Source organism: Rhinatrema bivittatum, chromosome 4 (genome assembly GCF_901001135.1).
Source record: "Rhinatrema bivittatum chromosome 4, aRhiBiv1.1, whole genome shotgun sequence".
In the NCBI taxonomy this organism is placed as follows: Eukaryota; Metazoa; Chordata; class Amphibia; order Gymnophiona; family Rhinatrematidae; genus Rhinatrema; species Rhinatrema bivittatum.
In genome coordinates this window covers 336126080-336145727 of record NC_042618.1, presented here as the reverse complement: position 1 = coordinate 336145727, position 19648 = coordinate 336126080, and the positions used below count along the sequence as shown (strand labels likewise).

General features: G+C 48.0%; 2 long non-coding RNA genes and 2 other non-coding genes across 10 annotated transcripts in view; 3 read left to right on the top strand and 1 right to left on the bottom strand.

Moving 5' to 3' along the window:
- Nucleotides 1–2259, bottom strand: part of LOC115090846 — a 52934-nt gene extending 50675 nt beyond the window's left edge. For all 3 annotated transcript variants that reach the window (XR_003856529.1, XR_003856530.1, XR_003856531.1), the window contains exon 1: nucleotides 1839–2259. This is a non-coding gene — a long non-coding RNA (uncharacterized LOC115090846). The remainder of the gene's footprint in view (nucleotides 1–1838) is intronic.
- Nucleotides 1208–19507, top strand: LOC115090845. 5 transcript variants are annotated; one of them, XR_003856527.1, is made up of 6 exons: nucleotides 1208–1223; nucleotides 2698–2883; nucleotides 7357–7466; nucleotides 7800–7930; nucleotides 15249–15290; nucleotides 19382–19507. It is a non-coding gene; the product is annotated as an uncharacterized LOC115090845 (long non-coding RNA). The 5 variants fall into 5 exon arrangements; XR_003856526.1 differs by lacking the exon at nucleotides 1208–1223 and adding an exon at nucleotides 2343–2359; XR_003856525.1 differs by lacking the exon at nucleotides 1208–1223 and adding an exon at nucleotides 2465–2587.
- On the top strand, nucleotides 7633–7711 carry LOC115091403. Its single transcript, XR_003856705.1, has one exon. It is a non-coding gene; the product is annotated as a small nucleolar RNA R38 (small nucleolar RNA).
- On the top strand, nucleotides 17547–17619 carry LOC115091402. Its single transcript, XR_003856704.1, has one exon. It is a non-coding gene; the product is annotated as a small nucleolar RNA R38 (small nucleolar RNA).
- Nucleotides 19508–19648: the final 141 nt, after the last annotated feature.

Genomic DNA, 19648 nt, shown 5'->3' with positions numbered 1-19648 from the left:
CAGCCAGTGCTGGGGAGAGAATACAGGCAGGTGTGTCCAGCAGCCTGGGAGAATCGACAGCTTGGTGATAGAAGGAACTGGAGCACAAGGAATAGTTAATAAAGCAGATACTTTTGAAACTGATTGTTTTCCTGTGTGATGCTTTTCTTCTCCTTTCAGTACAGGCTTATTCTCGGCAGTATTCAGAGCAGAAGTTCTGGGAACACAATGAAACTAGGTTCCCCCTCTCCAATGCTAGAGGCTGAGAACCACTTCTTGTGCTAGGCTGAAGGTTCTGTGAGTTTTAATTAGAGCCAACATGGAATCAAGCTCCAGCTGTAGAGGTCCCTTCTTGCTAGCAGAAAGATCAAGGTTCTTCAATAAAGCAATTACCCTTTCAATTTGACTGTAGTTTCCCTGTGTTTGTGAGTGCTGTTGAAACATATCTCCCTCCAATGTTTTGCCAGAACATTTGAGCATCATGCACATAAAGCACTCCCCTAGGGAAGTGGGATTCAGTCATTTACATTCTTTACATTCCCAATAATCAGAGGCAGAAGGCAGCATACTGGGCACTGGTTTTTCTTGTGAGGGTTTTCTCCCTGCAAAAGACAAACAAGGTTTCTCTGACAGACACTTTTACTCCTGGGTTACAACATTCTTCTTTTGCTACCTTTCTACTAGGAACATAACTTGGTTGTAAGTCAGAATTAACAGAAGTCTGTCTAGGCATAGGTTTTACTGATTCTGGTCTTTGCCCCTTGTTGCAGGGGAAAGTCCTCAGTACATTTTAACACAGAATGTTTCTTATCAAAGCAGAATGCATGTACTCCACAATCCATACAAGTCTGTCAAAAGGTGGGATTTGCACAAGTACACTACTCACACTCCCACATGGTAGGATTGGGAGACCCACATTCCCAACACCTGAAAAACCCTGGTGGGGTATGTCTTTGGCAGTATTTGCAAACCCAGGGAATAAAAGTTTTACTGAGCTCATCAGACAGATGGCAAGTCCAGGAACCGTTGCCACAAGGATAGATTGGCCTTGTCATTCTGTTAGGGTTGAGGACCCACCTCAGCTGGGGAACCCTCATGGGAACAGCCAGGATTCTAGGGGCAGACTAGACTAGGGGATCTTCAGCCTATACCATCCACTTTCCCTGCAGGTGGAGGTGGTCGGCAGGACTTGAACAAGGGAGGAGACCTAAGGCTAAAGCTGGACTGGAATCCAGAGTAGCGAGGTACGAACTCAGGAGAAGCTGAACAGGCCTGGGGATTCAGGCTGCAGAGCTTTAGGCTGATGTCAGACATGACTAGAGACAGAAGGGAGAGCAGACTCGGGATGAAGGCTGCAGGGCTGGAGGCTGATGTCTGAAGCTCAGGCAGGAACGGAACACTGGAACCAAACAGAGGTTACTAATACTGGCAAGCTTGAGACCAGAGGCTTGGGAGCAAGGCAAGCCTGGAAACAGAAAGGCTTAGGGAAGCCACAAGGCAGAAGGCTGCGAGAACCACAATGGCTTAGAAAAGCCTCAAGGAATAGAGAGAAGAGAAGGCTATGGAAAGTCAGAAGGCTACAGAGAGCCACCCCATACACACAGCCAAGAAGCCAAAGAGACTCAATGATAAGGGGCAGAGTGTAGACTGAGGCAGGGCTAAATGGGCAGGGATTTGCCGAGTAATGAGGTAACCGAGACTAGAGCTGGAAAGAGAGTAGGCACAGCTCCCTGATATTAAGTCGGAGGAACCAAAAATGTTTAAAAAAAAAAAGTGCCAGCTGATCAGGAGAATGAACGCTTAATTTTACCAGCGTCCATTTCCTAACCTATGTCTGTTAAAAGGTTCGGAAAACTTACCCTCGTAAAACTGAGCATTGGTTTCCTGATTCTGCTGACAACCACCTCTCCTGGTTTGCCGCTAATAAAGAGGCGCTAGGGACGCCTCCTTTTTAGTGCAACCCCTCATTTAAATATAGGATTGCGCGCGTTGGGAGAGTGGGTGCTCAACACGGAGCACCCGTTCTCCTTATTGAATCGGCCTGTTTATTCAGTATTTGACGAGGGGGAGCCAGTGTTCTGCAGGTTTAACTAAGGTGGTGTATTGTGTTAATAATAAAAAAAAAAATCAAAAAATGAGAAGGCGGGGCTGCCGCCGCCAAAATGCTAGCACCGGCCCTGAAAACGAGATTGAGGAAGGCGTGTAGATCGAACGGCTCTTGGCGCCTACCTACTGCGCATGTACGGGAAGATTCCAAAGTTTCAGCTACAGATCAGGCCGGACCCGGTGCTGTCGAATGATGTGGCCCATCTCTGACTAGAGTGTGCCACATGTCCACGCAAACCATGTTGCTCAGCTCCCAATACCCTCCCGGGCTTTGGTTGTATTTATTTACTTACACATATTTATATACCATCTTGCCAAATAGGATCAGGGCGGCTTACAATAATAAGGCATTAAATCATTAAACCAAAACAGGTTATTAACAACAGTTGGTGATCTCTACTTCGTTATCTCATGCGACATCGTAAAGTTAGTAATCCACAGGCTCACCCCTTCCCCCACCCCCGGTGCAGGAAATGACGGAAAAGGGGCGGAGATAAAGGAGGTTGCGGCTGGTTCGCTCTAGTTCTTTCTTCACTTTAGTATTCTATCTTGGCTACGATTCCCCCGCTACCCTTCTGCTAATATATATATATATTTTTTTTTTGTAACAAGGTGCCACATTTCAAGCTCCAGCACCAGTAATGGCGCTGTCCAGAGGCAAGCGTGTTAACCTAGCGAGCAGCACCGGAGGATGGCGGCCCCCGAAGCAAGCGTGCAGCGCGACCGCCACCCGAGCTACTTCAGAGGTCCGGTTTGGCTCCCAGCAGCCAGCCCGAAGCCTACTCCCGGACGCAGCAGGTGAGCTTGGAGTGAGGTCCGGGTGGTTGCGCGTAGAATGGCTGGGGGGGGGGCAGGCGAGGAGGCAAGGGCCGCCCCTACCTAAAGGATAAACGGGGGGGAGAAAGCTCCGGAAAACCAGGGCAAGGCTCCACGAGGAAGAACCTTCCATATACAGCCCGCCGCACTTTCCTTCCTAACAACGGGGTAGGAGACCCCCCCCCCCATAGTAAGGCTGGGCGAGGGGAGCAAATACTATGGCGTTTTGCTTCTTCCCTCGTGGTCAGCCCGCTGACTTCTCGCGAGAAAGCTGCAGTTGAGACTTCACGGCGAGCGGGCGGGCGGGAACTGTGGGGCAGTGGCTGTTTAGGGGTACAGGATCTGCCTTCATCTTGGACACGCGGCGCCTGACTGAGGATACGTTCCAGGGGATGTTGAGCGGAGGAAGTAAAGAATATAAGGACGGTTTTGATTACGCAGACATTTTTCCTAGCTGTTCGGAGCGACTTAAGGAGCCCTTTTTGGGTAGGACGTTTTCCTCCATGTTATACCATGTGATCTTTTGGAAACTTGGCCTGTTTGCTAACATAACATTTCTGTCTTCCATTATCGTTACTTACCTAACGAGCCCGGCTGTATTAAATGGTTTTTGACCATTTAGTGTAATAGGTGCATTAATCGGGACTCATGGTAACATACGGGGGTCGAATTAGCACCACTTGTGAGCAATAGTGCTAACCGTCCAGGCTTCAACTGTGGCTAGTGGCCATTTGCACATCATTTAAATACAGTAATAGTTTTTTAAAAACTGTAAACTGAAGAGTACGTATCTCACAGATCTCAGCAGGGATCTGAAATGGCAGGGCAGGCTGACAATTGTTTAAGGCATTAACCTGGAAATTTTAAATATCGATAGGAGGGCAGTTCTGTTCTTTAGGTGGATGTGAGAGGGAAGGGGACTGAGAGCACTTACAAAAAATAGCAAAATGGTCCTCTTCTCCTATGTACATGTCAAAGCTTGTTTAATTCTGTTCTAAGCTTTTAGGCTGAATTTATTGTAATTAAAAATATTCCTGGTGCATTTAAGACTTTAGGCCTTCAGCTATAGTGGTTTATAAACATGTATATAAATAAAATAAATGGTCATGTGTGAGGAATACCTGAGTGTTGCGATTACAAAGATAACAAAGGTAAATGGTACCAAGTTGATTTATGAGTTCTATGATGCAAAAGCCTGCCCTATGCTGCTAGGAATTCTATTTGGAAGGCTGCTAAGTTAGGGTGGGAAGCACACTACAAATTCTTCTGTAGCTTTACTAACCACAGTAGATAAAGCAGAAATTGTAGCTTTTGCTTAGAAATTAAGAAGGAAAAGTAACGCATGCTTTTAAAACTAACAGTCTGTGCAGCTTGACAGGGGGACAGAAAACCCAAGCAACAGCCTCAGGAATGTGTGTCCCTTCTAGAAACACATTACCTGCCTGGAATAAATCCCACCCGGTCCTGAAGAGTACCACAAGGGCCTGTAAGTAAAACCAGGCCTTTGTGGAAAGTATAGAGAACCAAAGTCACAAATTGGTCTGCACAGCCTGGTGATGTCATTCTCCCCATAGAAGCTGTTAGCCTAACTTCTGCTTCTTGTTATCTTTGTACACCACCAGAGGTAGGGCTGAGAGTAAACTCCCTCAGTACAACACCCCCCCCCCCCCCTATGTTCCAGGGGAAGCAGATGTAGTCGAGATATCACAACAGTCAGTACAGAGAGAGCAACCACCCCTTTCTCCCTCCTATACCCCCCCCTTTCTCCTCCTTGTGCAAGCTTTTTAGAAGAAACAGTAAGGCTAAGCCTGTCATAGGTGGCAAGAGCATGATAGAAAATATGCCAAGAAGCGTTGACAGCCAAACTAAAGATAGGAACTTTTGAAAGTTGTATAAGAGTGGGCTTATCTCAAGTAAGTGTGCTTGCTTTTAGACCTTTTGACTATGAGCAGTTCCCGTTTTGCAAAATGAAATAAACTACTTGTTTTATTTATATTCCTGAAGAAGGAATAGTGGTAACAAGCGCACCTGTTATGAAAAAAGTTTACCAAAGGACAACAGAGACCATGTATTTCTCATAACCAAAAGCCTTTATTTCTTATGCACATAAGGAAGTCAGCTCCTAAGCCTGAGAGACTGACTTGATTAGATATAGACATGTCTATCCAGTACCGAGCGGTAGGAAGAGCTGCGTTAGTGCCTGCGGCACCTGCGGTTGCCGCACGCACAGTGCAGCACACCTACCGCTCGATCCTGAACACTAATTTTATGTAAATGTAAACCGCGTCTAAGAAGGGCCCGTGAAGCCTTAGGCCCGCGCAACCCATTTTACTGGATAGAGCACCTATACAGTATTCTGGGTGCGCGGGCCTAACGCTTCACGCCACGCTGGTATCTGTCATTTCAAATGTCATTTGAAATGACAGATACCAGGAAGTCGGGACTGCCAATCCCCCCTCCCCTCCTCCCGAAGCAGGGCGCGAAAAGCAGCCTTGCTCCGGGAGGAGGGGAGACTGACAGCGGCGAAGCAAAAAGTAAGTCGCTTCACGGCGAAGCGACTTACTTTTGCATCCCCGATCGGATTTCTCCTGCCTAAACTTACCTGTTTTTGCAGCCGTCCGGCCATCTGAAGAAGGTATCGTGGCTCCCCTCTGCCTCCCGGGGAAGATGGATGCCAGCACGGGGGAAAGCGGCCCCTGTGCATTCAATTGGCTGCTCATGCCGTGACGCCAAACGTCGTGACGTCACGTCTTGAGCAGCCAATTGAATGCACAGGGGCTGCTTTCCCCCGTGCTGGCATCCATCTTCCCCGGGGAGGGGAAGATACCTTCTTCAGATGGACCGGACGGCTGCAAAAAAAGTAAGTTTAGGCAGGAGAAGTCCGATCGGGGATGCAAAAGTAAGTTGCTTCGCAGTGAAGCGGCGAAGCGACTTACCTTTTGCTTTTGGTGTGTTTCGCTTTTTTTTGCTTTGCCGCTGTCAGTCTCCCCTCCTCCCGGAGCAAGGCTGCTTTTCGCGCCCTGCTCCGGGAGGAGGGGAGAAGTGACAGCAGCGCGACTTACTTTTTGCTTTTGGTTTTTTCGCTTTTTTTTTTTGCTTCGGGAGGAGGGAGAGGACTGGGTCTGCCCCGGAGACCGGCACTCATGATCGCGGCCGGGGCAGGTGAGCGGGGGCTGGGGGAAAGCTTGCCACCTACCCTGACCCCTGCCTCTACCGCAGGGGTCAGGGTAGGCGGTAAGTTAGCAGGTTAAACGCGCGACAAAACGGCAGGGAAAGATAGCGATAGTCGGGGCGCGGGTTACGGGCTGCTAGGGAATAGCTAATTCGCTCGTTTGCATGCAATATCCATGCCGCGTGCAGAAGGGGTTGGCCGGGGATTTTAGGACGCGGTAGGAGTAGGTTAAAGTGGATTCGGGATCGCAGGAAGGGATAACGCGGCCAGAAAGTGAGTAAAACGCGGCTTAGGAGCAGGGTAAACGCGGCCGCACTTTACAGGATAGACCTGAGAATTGGTTAGCCTTAAATACAGTTTTGCCCTAGTAATTAAAACACTCCTTTGATTTAGGGTCACAAGGTAAAAAGACACATTTGCTTACATCTGACATTCCAAAGAGTCCTGGGAAACTAACCTTGAAGACAGGCATATTTTATAAGGCTTCATTGTGGGCCTAAAACTACAAAGAGATGCACTATTTCTTCTGTTATCAAACGTGAGACAGTTTCAGAGAGGGCCTCAAACAACCCAAGCAATGCCTCCTGGAATTTCACTAAACCGATGCCTACCATAAATTTTATTATCACACACACTAGATCAAGTTCCTTGAATGAGAATCCCTGGTACATATGCAAAATCCACCTAATTACACAGAGAAATAGATGCACACACATTGGACACATGATATCAGACTCAGATGGTGTGTTAGTTTTTGGACCTCAATTTAAAGTGTAAAGCCTAGTTGATTCCATCATATTTTAGGCTAGGTTGACTGTTTTAAATGAACAGCAGGAGATGTGTGTTGATTTTTGTATTTGGTAACTGAGATTTTGTTGGGGGTTTTTTTTTTTTTAAAGGAGTTCTTGCTGCGTGGTCATTTTTAGTCATGGTTTTATTCTTTTTCTAGGGTTGTTTTAGTATGTATCTGTACTGCTGCAGCTGTGTCTTGTGCAATTGCAGATTTTTGCACTTCCTTTTTTTTTTTTTTTTTTTTAAGGAGTGCCAAATACATGTATTCTCCACCATAACCATAAATATTCCAAATCACTTTCTTCATTAAAAGCCAAAAGAAGAATTATGCAGTCTTTATGGAGCAGGAAATGGTCCCCATTTAACATTGTTTTTTTACTGCACCTCCACTGGCAGTCTATGAAGAAATATTTCCTCATGTTGCTGCGGAGCCCTTGGAGCCTTTAGACTATTTATTTCTTCCTCTGAAAAAAGGTTTGCTTTTTGTATAGGGAGAAAATGGCATGGAGATGGCTCAACATGAACTTCCTAGAAGTGTGTGGTGATTACTGTTACTCTACCACCAGCTATGGCTGATGTACAGAGAGGCAGGATTTAAGAGGTAAGTGAAGGTTACATTTAAAAATGAGCCCATATACAGTGGAAGCTGTATCTTGATATTTATAGTAGGAATTGACTACCTGCTGAAAGAATTGATGGGAGAGTAGTTGTGGGTTTATAAAGAAGCAAACTGGAAAGATCTTGAAGGTTTAGCAGTGTGTTTAGGAATGAGCTGGTGATGATTGTTATCCCTGTCTGAATCTGGGAATAATCAACCTGTGGAATGCACATTTCTCTGAAGCTCTTCCTTTCTAAATGAACAGGGGAAAACAGGGAAAGTTGTATATCTAAGGATACTAGTAATTTACCAATAATAGGCTGCTTCTGCTTTCAGTTTTCAAGGAATTACTATAACCACTCCCTCCAACTTGGAGAGCGAAGCATGGGCCAGCAGGAAAAAACAATTCTGTACCGTTTATGTGATCCTGTATTCAACAGTTGATCAAGTCTTAGAAGTACAAAATGGTAAGAACAGAGAACGTGTAATGTCTCTCTATGCATTTACTCTCCAGAAAGCTACTCCCATGACTATCTTTCTTTGTAGCTAAGCAGAAAAGTAATGAGCCATACAAGTGGGTGAACTCATCCATTGCCAAGATGGAAAAACGTTCTTAGAGCTCAGAGAACCCAATCTATGCTGCTGCTGTGCATGTCATCTTATGCTTGTGCAAAAGGACACATTTTGTGCTGAGGATTTGGGAACACACCCTCACAGTGCCTCCCATTAATAAGGTGGACGGGGTTTGCCTCGACCAGAAGGCTGCCAGATTTGATAATCATCCGCTGCCTCACCAGTCGGTGATGGTCAAATCTGCCCTCGAGGGCCAAGCACTCTCGGACCCAGTCCTCTGTGCCCCTGGGAAAGGACCACAAAGAGATGGATGCTCTTGGGAGGAAGGTGTTCCAAGGCACTATGCTTATTGTCCGCATCGCTGCCTATCAGCTCTGCATGAGCCAGTACTCTCAGGACATCTGGAGGCAGGTGCCAGGAGGTGGCTGAGCAGCTGCCTCAACAACAGGAAGACACTGTCATCGCTGGTGCAAAAGGGTCTGGAGTGCGGGATACATGAGATCCGTGAGACCTACAATGTTTCCAAACTGCATTGAGGTGCTCTACAGTGGGAATTGGCACCCACAAAATGGCATGTCTGTCTGCTTCAGATCTCTGACCATGGGTACAGGAATGACTCGCTGACATGCCATGTACTAGAGAGAATCTCTTCGGAGATGGGGTGAGGGATGCTGTGGCCCAACTCGGACCATTATGAAATCCTCCAACAGCTTTCTGCCAGTATTCGGACCCGTCCTCCTCCAGGAGACCGGAGCCAAGGAAGTCTTTTTTTTTTTTCCCCCTCCTCCCCCGCCAAAGGAAGTATTATCCTCTGCTTCCTCTATCCTGTCATCACCATCAGAGCTCCCAAGCCCCAGCTAGCTCCTCTGTCAACTCTGAGGGACTGGGTTTTGACTAGATGGGAGTGTAAACCAGTCACCTGTACCTGGAATGATTACCTTCAGGTTGGGGGCAGGCTGTGGTTCTTTGCGAGCCAATGGCCCAATGTAACTTCGGACCAGTAGGTTTTGTCCGTAGTCTGCCAAGGGTACCAATTAAACCTATTGGGTGTCCCGCCAAATTGCCCTCCATGCCTATATTGGGGGCCGGTAGTGCATCAGGAAGTACTAAAATTGGAGCTCTCCTCCCTCTTAACGGCCAGAGTGGTCGAGCCTGGAGCACTAGGGCAGTGAAGGCAGGGAATTCTACTTCAGGTACTTCCTGATTCCAAAGAACAATAGGACTCCGTCCTATCCTAGACTTGAGGGCCTTGAACACTTTTCTAAAAAAAAAAAAAAGTTCAAGATGGTTTCCCTGGGTAATTGATCCCCTTTTTTTACAAAAAGGGGACTGGCTATGCTCCCTTGACCTAAAGGATGCAGACACCCATATCAAGATCTTCCCCGGTCACAGGAAGTATCTCTGATTTGTGGTGGGAAAACAGCACTTCCAGTGCCGGATGCTGCCATTTGGGTTTGCATCCATCCCATGTGTCTTCACGAATGCCTGGTCGTGGTGGCAGCGCACCTTCACAGACTGGGAGTACATGTTTTCTTGTATCTGTACGTTTGGCTGGTCAGGAACACATCTCAGGCAGGGGCCACCAGGTCCGTGCACTAGACCATTTGGGTGTAGGAGACACTAGGATTTGTCTTCAACTATTTATTTTTTAATTTTTATATACCGAAGTTCTTGTATCAGATACAAATCACTCCGGTTTACATAAAACAGTGAGATGCCCAAAAGGGAGGGGCTTTATATATAACTATAAAACAATGTACAAATTGAACATGGCATAGAAATAGTTACAAGAAAAGGAAAAACTTTTGAACTCTATCATATAACTACCCAAAGTTCCATCTCAGTCAGTCACCTCAACCGAACTTCAATGGAGCCCTGCTAGACACTGCTCAGGCTAAGGTGTTTCTGCCATGCCAGAGGGCTGTCTGCTTGGCAAACATTGCAGAAGTTCAACAGAGCCAGCAGGTATCAGCCTGGCATATGTTGAGGCTGTTGGGCCACATGGCCATGACCGTCCATGTCACGTCCTAGGCATGTTTACACATGCAAACAGCCAAGCCACTCAGATCCTCTAGGATTGCATCCGAATCACCCTGAATCACTCCTTGCCCTGGTGGCAGGGGATTTCCTTTCAGAGTCTCCCTACTCAAATTATGCTAATCACAGATGCATCTACCCTGGGGTGGAGAGCTCTTATGGATGGTCTGCAGTGGGAACGCTCTTGTGAAATCAACTTCCTGGAGCTCCGGACGATCAAGTATACGTTATGGGCTGAGATCGGCTACCCAACAAAGTTGTCCTGATCCAGACCAACAGCCAAGTAGCCATGTGATATGTAAAATGCAAGTAGTGCTCCCACACTCGCTAATTCCCCGCCTATACACTGTATTTCCCAATCAATCCCAGTTGGTACAACGCCTGTTACCTGTTGATGTTTTTTACTATGTAATATATGCTATGTATTAATGTTACCTATTTTTGTTTACTCCTGTAATATGTTTAAAATGTAAACCGGAGTGAAGGCAGACTGCTATACCCCGGTATATAAACTCTTCTAAATAAATAAATAAATAAAAAGCAGAGGGGCACAGGATTGTACCTCCTGTGTCAGGAAGTGGTCCAGATCATGTTGTGGGCCTTGTTTCATGGGATGGTGCTCTGGGCCATATACCTTACAGTGACTGTGGTTGCAGTCAGACTGAATCGAGCCTTCAGATCCCACGAGTGGTCCCTGGACCAACGAAAGTAATTGGATATTCCACTTTTGGGGGAGCCCAGACGATATGTTCGTGTTCTCCTTGCAACAGGAAGGTACCTCAGTTCTGCTTCTTGTCAGTCAGACGGCAAACCAGCCTCTGATGCCCTAGCTCCTCATTGGGGCAAAGGCTTCTGTACATATATCTTCCAATTCCCTTAGTGGCGAAGCTCTTGAAGCTTCGTGAAGACAGAAGGAATACGATCCTCATAGCCCCTCGTTGGCCAAGATAGGTCTGGTTGCCACTCCTATGGGAGTTGTCTACCCGGAAACCGATCAGTCAGGATGTGTCTCTAGTCCTGTTGGCTTCTTGAAAGTCCTACGGACTGAAGTGGAGGTTGTTTTCTGTGTGGTATGAACAGAAGGTCCTAGATCCATTCTCTTGCTCCACACAAAATTGCTTGATTACCTTCTACATCTTTCAGAGGCTGGCTTAAAAACCAACTCCATTAGAGTTCATCTCTGTGCAATTGGCCCAAACCACCAAAGTGTAGATGGTACGCCTATCTCTGTACAACCTATAGTTGTATGTTTCATGTGATGAGTACTTCAGTTGAAGCCTCCCACTGTCTTGGGGCCTCAAAGTGGTAGCTCAGCTGATGAAAGCTCAGTTTTGAGCCGCTGCTTATCTGTGACCTGAAGTACCTGACCTGGAAGGTCATATTTTTGGTGGCGATGGGTGATCTGCAGGCCTTAGAACTTAGTATAAGATGGATAAATCGCGATCATGACAGGGTGGGTCTTGCATGCGCATCCTGCCTAAGGTGGTGCGGATTTTCTTCTTAAACAGTCAATCGTTCTGTCAAGATTCATTCCCAGGCCTCATTCACACCAAGGCGAACAAGCACTGCATAGTTTGGACTGCAAGCGAGCCTTAGCCTTTTATCTGGCGTGGACAGAAGCCCATAGACAGTCCACTCAACATTTTTGTTTCTTTTGATAAAAATAGTTCCCAGTACGTACCAGGATCAGTCCAGACAGCTGGGTTATGCCTCCCCTCCAGCAGATGGAGTCAGAGAGAAAACTGAAAGCACCCCCTAGATATACTGGTGTGCCACCTGCGATCCTTCAGTATATTCTCTGACTCCAGCAGATTGAGAGGCATAACCTGCGGTCCTGGTCTGGTCAGTTTTCTCGGTACTGGGAAATGTAAAAAAAAAAAAAAAAGATAAAGGGCAGGGGACAAGATCAATTGGTTCTTCCTTACTATCCTCTGTTTGTCTGTGTTAGTGTCTTGCGCTGCGCGGTTGCTTTTTAGCGTGAGGCAGGCTCGGAGGGTATACCCTCCGCTTTTATTCCCGGGTTAGAGTGTCCGTGTGGCTGGGGGAGAGCTTACAGGTGGGCCGGTCACCCTCCCCCCCCCCCCCCCCCCCCCCAATTCCAGGGTGGTTAACCCTGAAGGGGGTTTGTTAACTTTTTATTATTTTTTTTTTTTTTTGCTTGTAGAGCCACTTAGGACCTGTTGGAGACAGGCAGTGAGCTCACCTTCTTTAACCCCGGCCTGCCAGTGCCTGTCGGACCCCGGAGGGGGTGGCTAGATCACCCGGCGCGCGATAGCGGTGAGGCTCTCCTCACGGGAATTTTGGCGCCATTTCTAGCTTGCAGCTTGGGCTCTCCTAGATGTCGCGATCCGCGGTCTGTCTGACTTGTGGAGAGCCGGGGGCGCAGCTCTCCCGCGGGGGTCTCTGTCCCCGATGTGTTCCCGGGGGCGAGGGACCCTCGGGGGGGGCTGAGCGCTGCCCGTAGCGGGTCTCCTCTCCCCTCTCCGTCGCGGCATCGCAGCGCCTCCGGCAGCCGTTCAGCGGCCCCTCCTCCATCGGGGAGGAGTGCGGCGGCCATCTTGGCCACGAGGCAGTCTGATTTTTCAGCGTCGGAGGAGGAAATCTCCCCTCCTCCTTCTCCTGGCGCTCGAAGTCCGCGCTCCCAGCCCGGTTTGGGGACTCCCCGAGGCCCCCCCTCCGCGGATGGCGCGAGGAAGGATTTAAAAAGGTCGGTGCCATTTTCTTCGGACTTTGTGCTTTTAATGCACAAAGCCTTTTTGCAGGCAGAATCCGGCTGGGAGGCAGAGGTTCCCACTCCCCCGAAGATTCCCAAGACAACTTCCTTGCCCCGGGGGAGTCCACCGGGGGTGGGGTCCTCTGGGGTCACGGTTCCCCGCCCGCGGGGGGGGGGGGGGGGGGGGGGGGGGGACCGAGGACATGGGAGACACAGGAGCTGTTCCAGAATCCCCGGGGGCCCGGATTTGTTGACAGCGGACAAGCAGGGGTCTGTAGAGGGGGATGACCCACAGGTGCTCCGCTTGTTTGGTAAAGAGGAGCTAAGCTCACTTATCCTGCACGTGCTGCAGGAGCTAGAGTTGGTGGCGCCGCCTCAAGAGGCGGACACGTCCACGGGGGATATCGCCATGGCAGGGCTTCGGGCCCCCCCTCAGACTTTTCCTTTCCACCACAAGGTCTTGCAGATAGTCTCGAAGGAATGGGAACTGCCAGAGGCTTCCCTGCGAGTGACTCGAGCCATGGAAAAGCTATATCCCTTACCTAAGGATTCCTTGGAACTTTTGAAAACACCCGCGGTAGATTCAGCTGTCACGGCGGTGGTCAAGCATACGACTATCCCCGTCACGGGGGGCATAGCATTGAAGGACCTCCAGGATCGCAAGCTGGAGGTCTTACTAAAGCGCATCTTTGACGTGGCGGCACTGGGTGTCCGAGCGGCGGCATGCAGCAGCCTCGTGCAGAGGGCTAATCTGCGCTGGGTCCAGCAGCTGCTGACCTCGCAGGAGCTTCCTCCGGGCGAAGCTGAGCAGGCCAATTGTGTTGAAGCAGCGGTCGCTTATACAGCGGACACCTTATATGACTTGTTACGCACCTCGGCTCGCATTATGTCCTCGGTGGTCTCGGCCAGGAGGTTACTGTGGCTCCGTCGTTGGTCGGGATGCCACCTCCAAGGCAAGGTTAGGTTCCTTCCCCTTTAAGGGCAAGTTGCTGTTTGGCGAGGAACTAGATCAGCTCATTAAGGACCTGGGGGACAACAAGGTTTACAAGTTGCCGGAGGACAGGCCTAGGCAACCTCGAGCGTTTGGTAATACCAGAGCTCGCTTTCGGGGGCAAAGGCGTTTCCGTGCGGGAAGGGGTGGTTCCTTTTCCCAGCGGCAGCTGGCAACGCGAACCCAGTCTTGGTCCCCTTCCTTTCGCGGCAGGAGGCCTCAACGAGGGGGTCCGTCCCAAAGTTTCGCTGCCATCAAGCCCGCACAATGAAGGTGCGCAGGCCCACTCCTCCGTTCCCGTTATCGGAGGTCGCCTATCCCGGTTCTGGGAGGAGTGGGTCAAAATCACTTCAGATCAATGGGTCCTCGACGTGGTTCGGTACGGCTACGAGTTGGATTTTGTACGTCTCCTCCGGGATCTCTTTTTATGATATCGCCGTGCGGCCCAGTGGACAAACAAATGGCCGTCGCCCAAACAGTAGATCATCTGAAGGCTCTAGGGGCGGTGGTTCCGGTTCCACAGGACCAGCTCCGGACGGGTCAGTATTCCATATACTTCCTGGTTCCCAAAAAGGAGGGCACCTTCCGGCCCATTCTGGATCTCAAAGGTGTAAACAAGGCGTTGCGTGTGCCCCTCTTTCGTATGGAGACTCTCAGGTCTGTTATTGCGGCCGTCCACAAGGGCGAATTCTTGGCTTCTTTGGACCTGACAGAGGCGTATCTCCACATCGGCATACGAGAACGGCATCAAAGATACTTGAGGTTCATGGTGATGGGGTCCCATTACCAGTTTTGTGCCCTCCCCTTCGGTCTGGCCACCGCGCCGAGGGTGTTCACCAAGGTTCTCGTGGTGGTAGCGGTGTCCCTCCGGCGCCAAGGGGTCCTTGTTCATCCCTATCTCGACGATTGGCTCATTCGAGCGAAGTCGCATGCGGATTGCACCCGGGCGGTTTCCTTGGTGGTGCGCCAGCTCCAGGCGTTGGGTTGGGTAGTCAACTTCGCGAAGAGCAGACTCGAGCCGACCCAACAGCTGGAGTTCCTGGGTGCTCGTTTCGACACCGTGGTAGGCAAGGTCTTTCTTCCGCAGCAACGCATGCTCAATCTCATGACTCAGGTGCGGCGCCTGGCGGAGCTCACGACTCCCACGGTTTGGGATTATTTACAAGTCATTGGTCATATGGTGTCTACTATGGAAATGCTCCAGGGCAAAATGACTTGGGTTTGGCACTGACAACTTTCCCAGTGGCTTATTTTCATTGCTAAATATGGAACAGTTTTGCACATCTGTCTGAAAGCCTCTCTGGGGAGATCTTAGGACTTTTTCTACGAGAGCTCTGAAGCTAGTAGATTTGCCCACCTAGATGCCTTTTGATTTTGTCAGCCACTTTGACTTGAAACCTAGTTAAGAATGCTTAAAATTAATTTGTGTATAAATAATTAACCAGTTCTCTTTGAATGAATTTTCCATTAGGGCAGTGCTGCTATGTCCTGCTCTTCCAAGACATCTATTAAGGTGAGTGGACTTGCAATATTTGATAAAAGAAGATTAGAGAGCTGAGAACTTTCCAGTGGCTAATTCTGGGTTTGCTCTTAGTAGTTGAGCAGTGCAGCAGGGGACAACAAAGTAGCATTACAGTTTTTGTTCTGGTGTTTTGTTTTTTCAAACTTTTGAATTTTTATTTTAGATTTAATAAACCTTTTCATTGTTAACTCGAGGCAAGTTCCATTGAGGTACAGTAGGTATTTCCCTGTCTCCAGAGGGCTTATAACTAGGGATGTGAATCGTTTTAGGACGATTAAAATTATCGTCCGATAATTTTAATATCGTCTTAAACCGTTATGGAACACAATACAATACAGATTCTAACGATTTATCGTTATAAATCGTTAGAATCGTGAGCCGGCACACTAAAACCCCCTAAAACCCACCCCCGACCCTTTAAATTAAATCCCCCACCCTCCCGAACCCCCCCCAAATAACTTAAATAACCTGCGGGTCCAGCGGCGGTCCGGAACGGCAGCGGTCCGGAACGGGCTCCTGCTCCTGCATCTTGTCTTCGGCCGGCGCCATTTTCCAAAATGGCGCCGAAAAATGGCGGCGGCCATAGACGAAAAAGATTGGACGGCAGGAGGTCCTTCCGGACCCCCGCTGACTTTTGGCAAGTCTCGTGGGGTCAGGAGGCCCCCCACAAGCTGGCCAAAAGTTCCTGGAGGTCCAGCGGGGGTCAGGGAGCGATTTCCCGCCGCGAATCGTTTTCGTACGGAAAATGGCGCCGGCAGGAGATCGACTGCAGGAGGTCGTTCAGCGAGGCGCCGGAACCCTTGCTGAACGACCTCCTGCAGTCGATCTCCTGCCGGCGCCATTTTCCGTACGGAAAATGGCGCCGGCCATACGCGTATGGCCGGCGCCATTTTCCGTACGAAAACGATTCGCGGCGGGAAATCGCTCCCTGACCCCCGCTGGACCTCCAGGAACTTTTGGCCAGCTTGTGGGGGGCCTCCTGACCCCCACGAGACTTGCCAAAAGTCCAGCGGGGGTCCGGAAGGACCTCCTGCCGTCCAATCTTTTTCGTCTATGGCCGCCGCCATTTTTCAGCGCCATTTTGGAAAATGGCGCCGGCCGAAGACGACAAGATGCAGGAGCAGGAGCCCGTTCCGGACCGCCGCTGGACCCGCAGGTTATTTAAGTTATTTGGGGGTGGGGGATTTAATTTAAAGGGTCGGGGGTGGGTTTTAGGGGGTTTTAATGTGCCGATTTTTCGATTTTTTAACGATTTTCACGATTTTTCATGATATTTTACCCCCCCAAACGGCAACAATACGATTCCCTCCCCCTCCCAGCCGAAATCGATCGTTAAGACGATCGAGGACACGATTCACATCCCTACTTATAACCTCTGAAACCTGAGCGAAAAAGGGTGAAGTGACTTGCCCAAGGATGCAAGGAGCAGAAGTGGGATTTGACCCCTGGCTTCCTTGGTTCTCAGCCCTCTGGGTGGCTACTCAATCTATTATACTGTTGTAAAGCAGCACATGGATTTGTTTGCTACATTAATTTTTTCATTGGTAGTTGGACTTTAGTTGCATAGTTACATTTTTTAATGTTTTATTTTTCGAGAGAGAGGATAAGTAAATAGAAATATGGCAGTGAACCTGTACAATATTCTAACCACCCAGCATAACATGACCTAGAATAAATAATGTAATCCCCCTGTTCTAAAATTCAGATTGTAAGCTCCCAAGGGTAGGGGCATTATTGTGGCTTATTTTCAGTATTGTGCACACTGGCACTATAAAAGTAATGAGGAAACAGGCTAGTTCTAATATTGTATATATAATTTAATTTTTCTATAAAAAGTCACTTTTTTGGGAGACAGCCAGTATGAATGTGAGTTAACTAGGGCCTGGGTTCATTCGGGCAAAGTTCACAAAACTTTAAACTGCTTGTGTGTGAGCTACAAATTTGCCAAACTGCTGCTAGGCAGTGAAAGAAAAGTAAATCACCTTTAGATAACTTGGCCTCCTTTCCATTTAACTATAGAAGATTAAATCCCCTAAACTGTTTTTAATCTTGAGTAAGACTGGAAACAAGTTTGAGCTTGCTTTTTGTGTTGCTATGGTGCCTATGGCACAACAAACACTCCGCATGCCATTGGCACGTGGAGTTTGTGTGTTGAGTCTGAGGTCTGTGCTGTGATTTTTATTCCTTGTATGCTGTTCTATATCCAGTACCTATTGTCATGGGCTGGTTGGTGGGAAATTTTCTCTGCTGAGCCAATGATGTGCTGTTATCCCTGTCTGAAAATTCAACAGTGAGGGAAAACATTTTTTCTGAGGCTTAAGCTCTGTCCACAAGTCATCCCCTTTATGTGATCTTGTACCTTTCAGACTTTTTCAATCAGTATTAAAATTATTTACAGTGGGTGGTTAATATAAGAGCTTGGTCAACTGCAAGACAAGCATGAAAAGTCAAAGTAGGACTGGCAGCACTTAAAGGCAGCAATGTGGGGGTTTTTTTTCCCTTAGTTTTTCATGTTGCTCATGAGGTTAATATTTCAGTTGGGGTTTTTTGGCAAGTTCCTCTAGCCATGTCCTTGCTCATGAATCTAGGTAAATGGGTTGCAGCTTTGCCAGTTCTGATCAGAGCTGTCTGCAGTCCTTGTAGTGATACTTGTAAAGCACAAATGTAGTGCAGATACTGCAAAGTGGTCTGAAAACAAGTGGGATGGTGGGTTCAGACAGTGCTTTTTGCACTGTTGAATTCAGAAGTTGAGGACCAAAGCATCTTAGCACTTGCTATGAAACTGGTTCAGTCAGTTGATACCCATTTTATGAATCTTGACAGTGATGCATATTTTCTTGCATATGAAATATGCTGAACGATTCAGCATATTTGGAGGATGGATGTTTAACAATAAAAGGTGCACACTTTTTAATTCCCTCAAAGTATAAGTGAAAAAAATATTGGGACAAAAATCGATGGTGATATTGAGGTGACAGCAAAACAATGAAATGGGCTAACTGAGAATGCAGCAAGTATTGTGACTTTAAACTACCATGTTAGTCTTACCAAAACCCCTGGATAAGGAGGACGGGAGGAAATACAAATTTAAAAATAACAGTAAAAGATGCATATTCTTAACTCTGTATGTTTGCTGTAGCATAGCACAGGACCATACAGTAAAATCCGTGGGAGAGCCGGCACTCCGAGGCAAGCTCGCAATTCAGTATTTAAATTAGTGCCCGCGCTAATAAGGAGGCGCTAGGGACACTAGCGCGTCCCTAGCGCCACTCATTGGCGGAAGCAGCGGCTGTCAGCGGGTCTGACAGCAGATGCTTAATTTTACCGCCGTCTGTTGTCGAACCCTCGGACAGCCACGGGTTCGGAAAAAGGACGCTGGCAAAATTGAGTGTCCATTTTCCCACCCGCGGGCAGATTTTTTTTATGAATTTTTTTTATTTTTGGGGCCTCCAACTTAATATCGCTATGATATTAAGTCGGAGGGTGTACAGAAAAGCAATTTTTTCTGCTTTTCTGTACACTTGCCCGGTGCTGTCTGAAATTAACTCCTGCCTTTGGCAGGAGTTAATTTCTGAAAGTAAAATGTGTGGCTTGGCTGCACATTTTGCTTTCTCTATATTGCGGGTGACTACCTAATAGGCTCATCAGCATGCATTTGCATGTGATGAGCACTATTAGTTTCGGGGTGGGGGTTTGGCAGCATGTTTTCCACGCTCTATTACCTCTTACTATATAAGTGGTAAAAATAGCACGTCAAAAACGCACGGCCAAATGGGGGCTAATGGTGCGCGTTCTGTATTGGCCTGATACAGTGGTATGTGGGGTCTGAGTGCTTTTACTTCTTGCATTGTAAAGGTGACGGTTCTGCAGAAAGGTACGAATACAGCATTAAGAGTCCAGACATGCTTTCTGTATCTAGGATGACCCAGAAATTTAACATGCCTTAGTTCTGAATGTGGGCCTATGGTTAGCTACGTATTTCCTTTACACTTTGCCATTTTACTGCTCTGTGCATAATAAGATGCTGAGTTGGTCACCTTCAGTATTTATATGTAATTGCATATGTTCTCTGTCCCCTGTAGGTCCTGTCTTTCTTCCCTGGTGTCAAGTGACCTTCACCATAGCCTCCAGTTTCCTGTAGTAAAGCATCAAGAATTTTTAACATTTCTGTGACATTTTTCATGTTTAAATAAATGTTATTGTACTTATAAAGAGTGTTTACTTTTTTGTGCATAAATTTTGTCTTGGTTATTTTGGGTGTAAGTGCATTGGTCCCTGAGGATGTTCAGGAGGATGTGGATAAGAATGACTATTTGAATTTGTCCCCTCTGGAAGAGGGGGAAATTCCC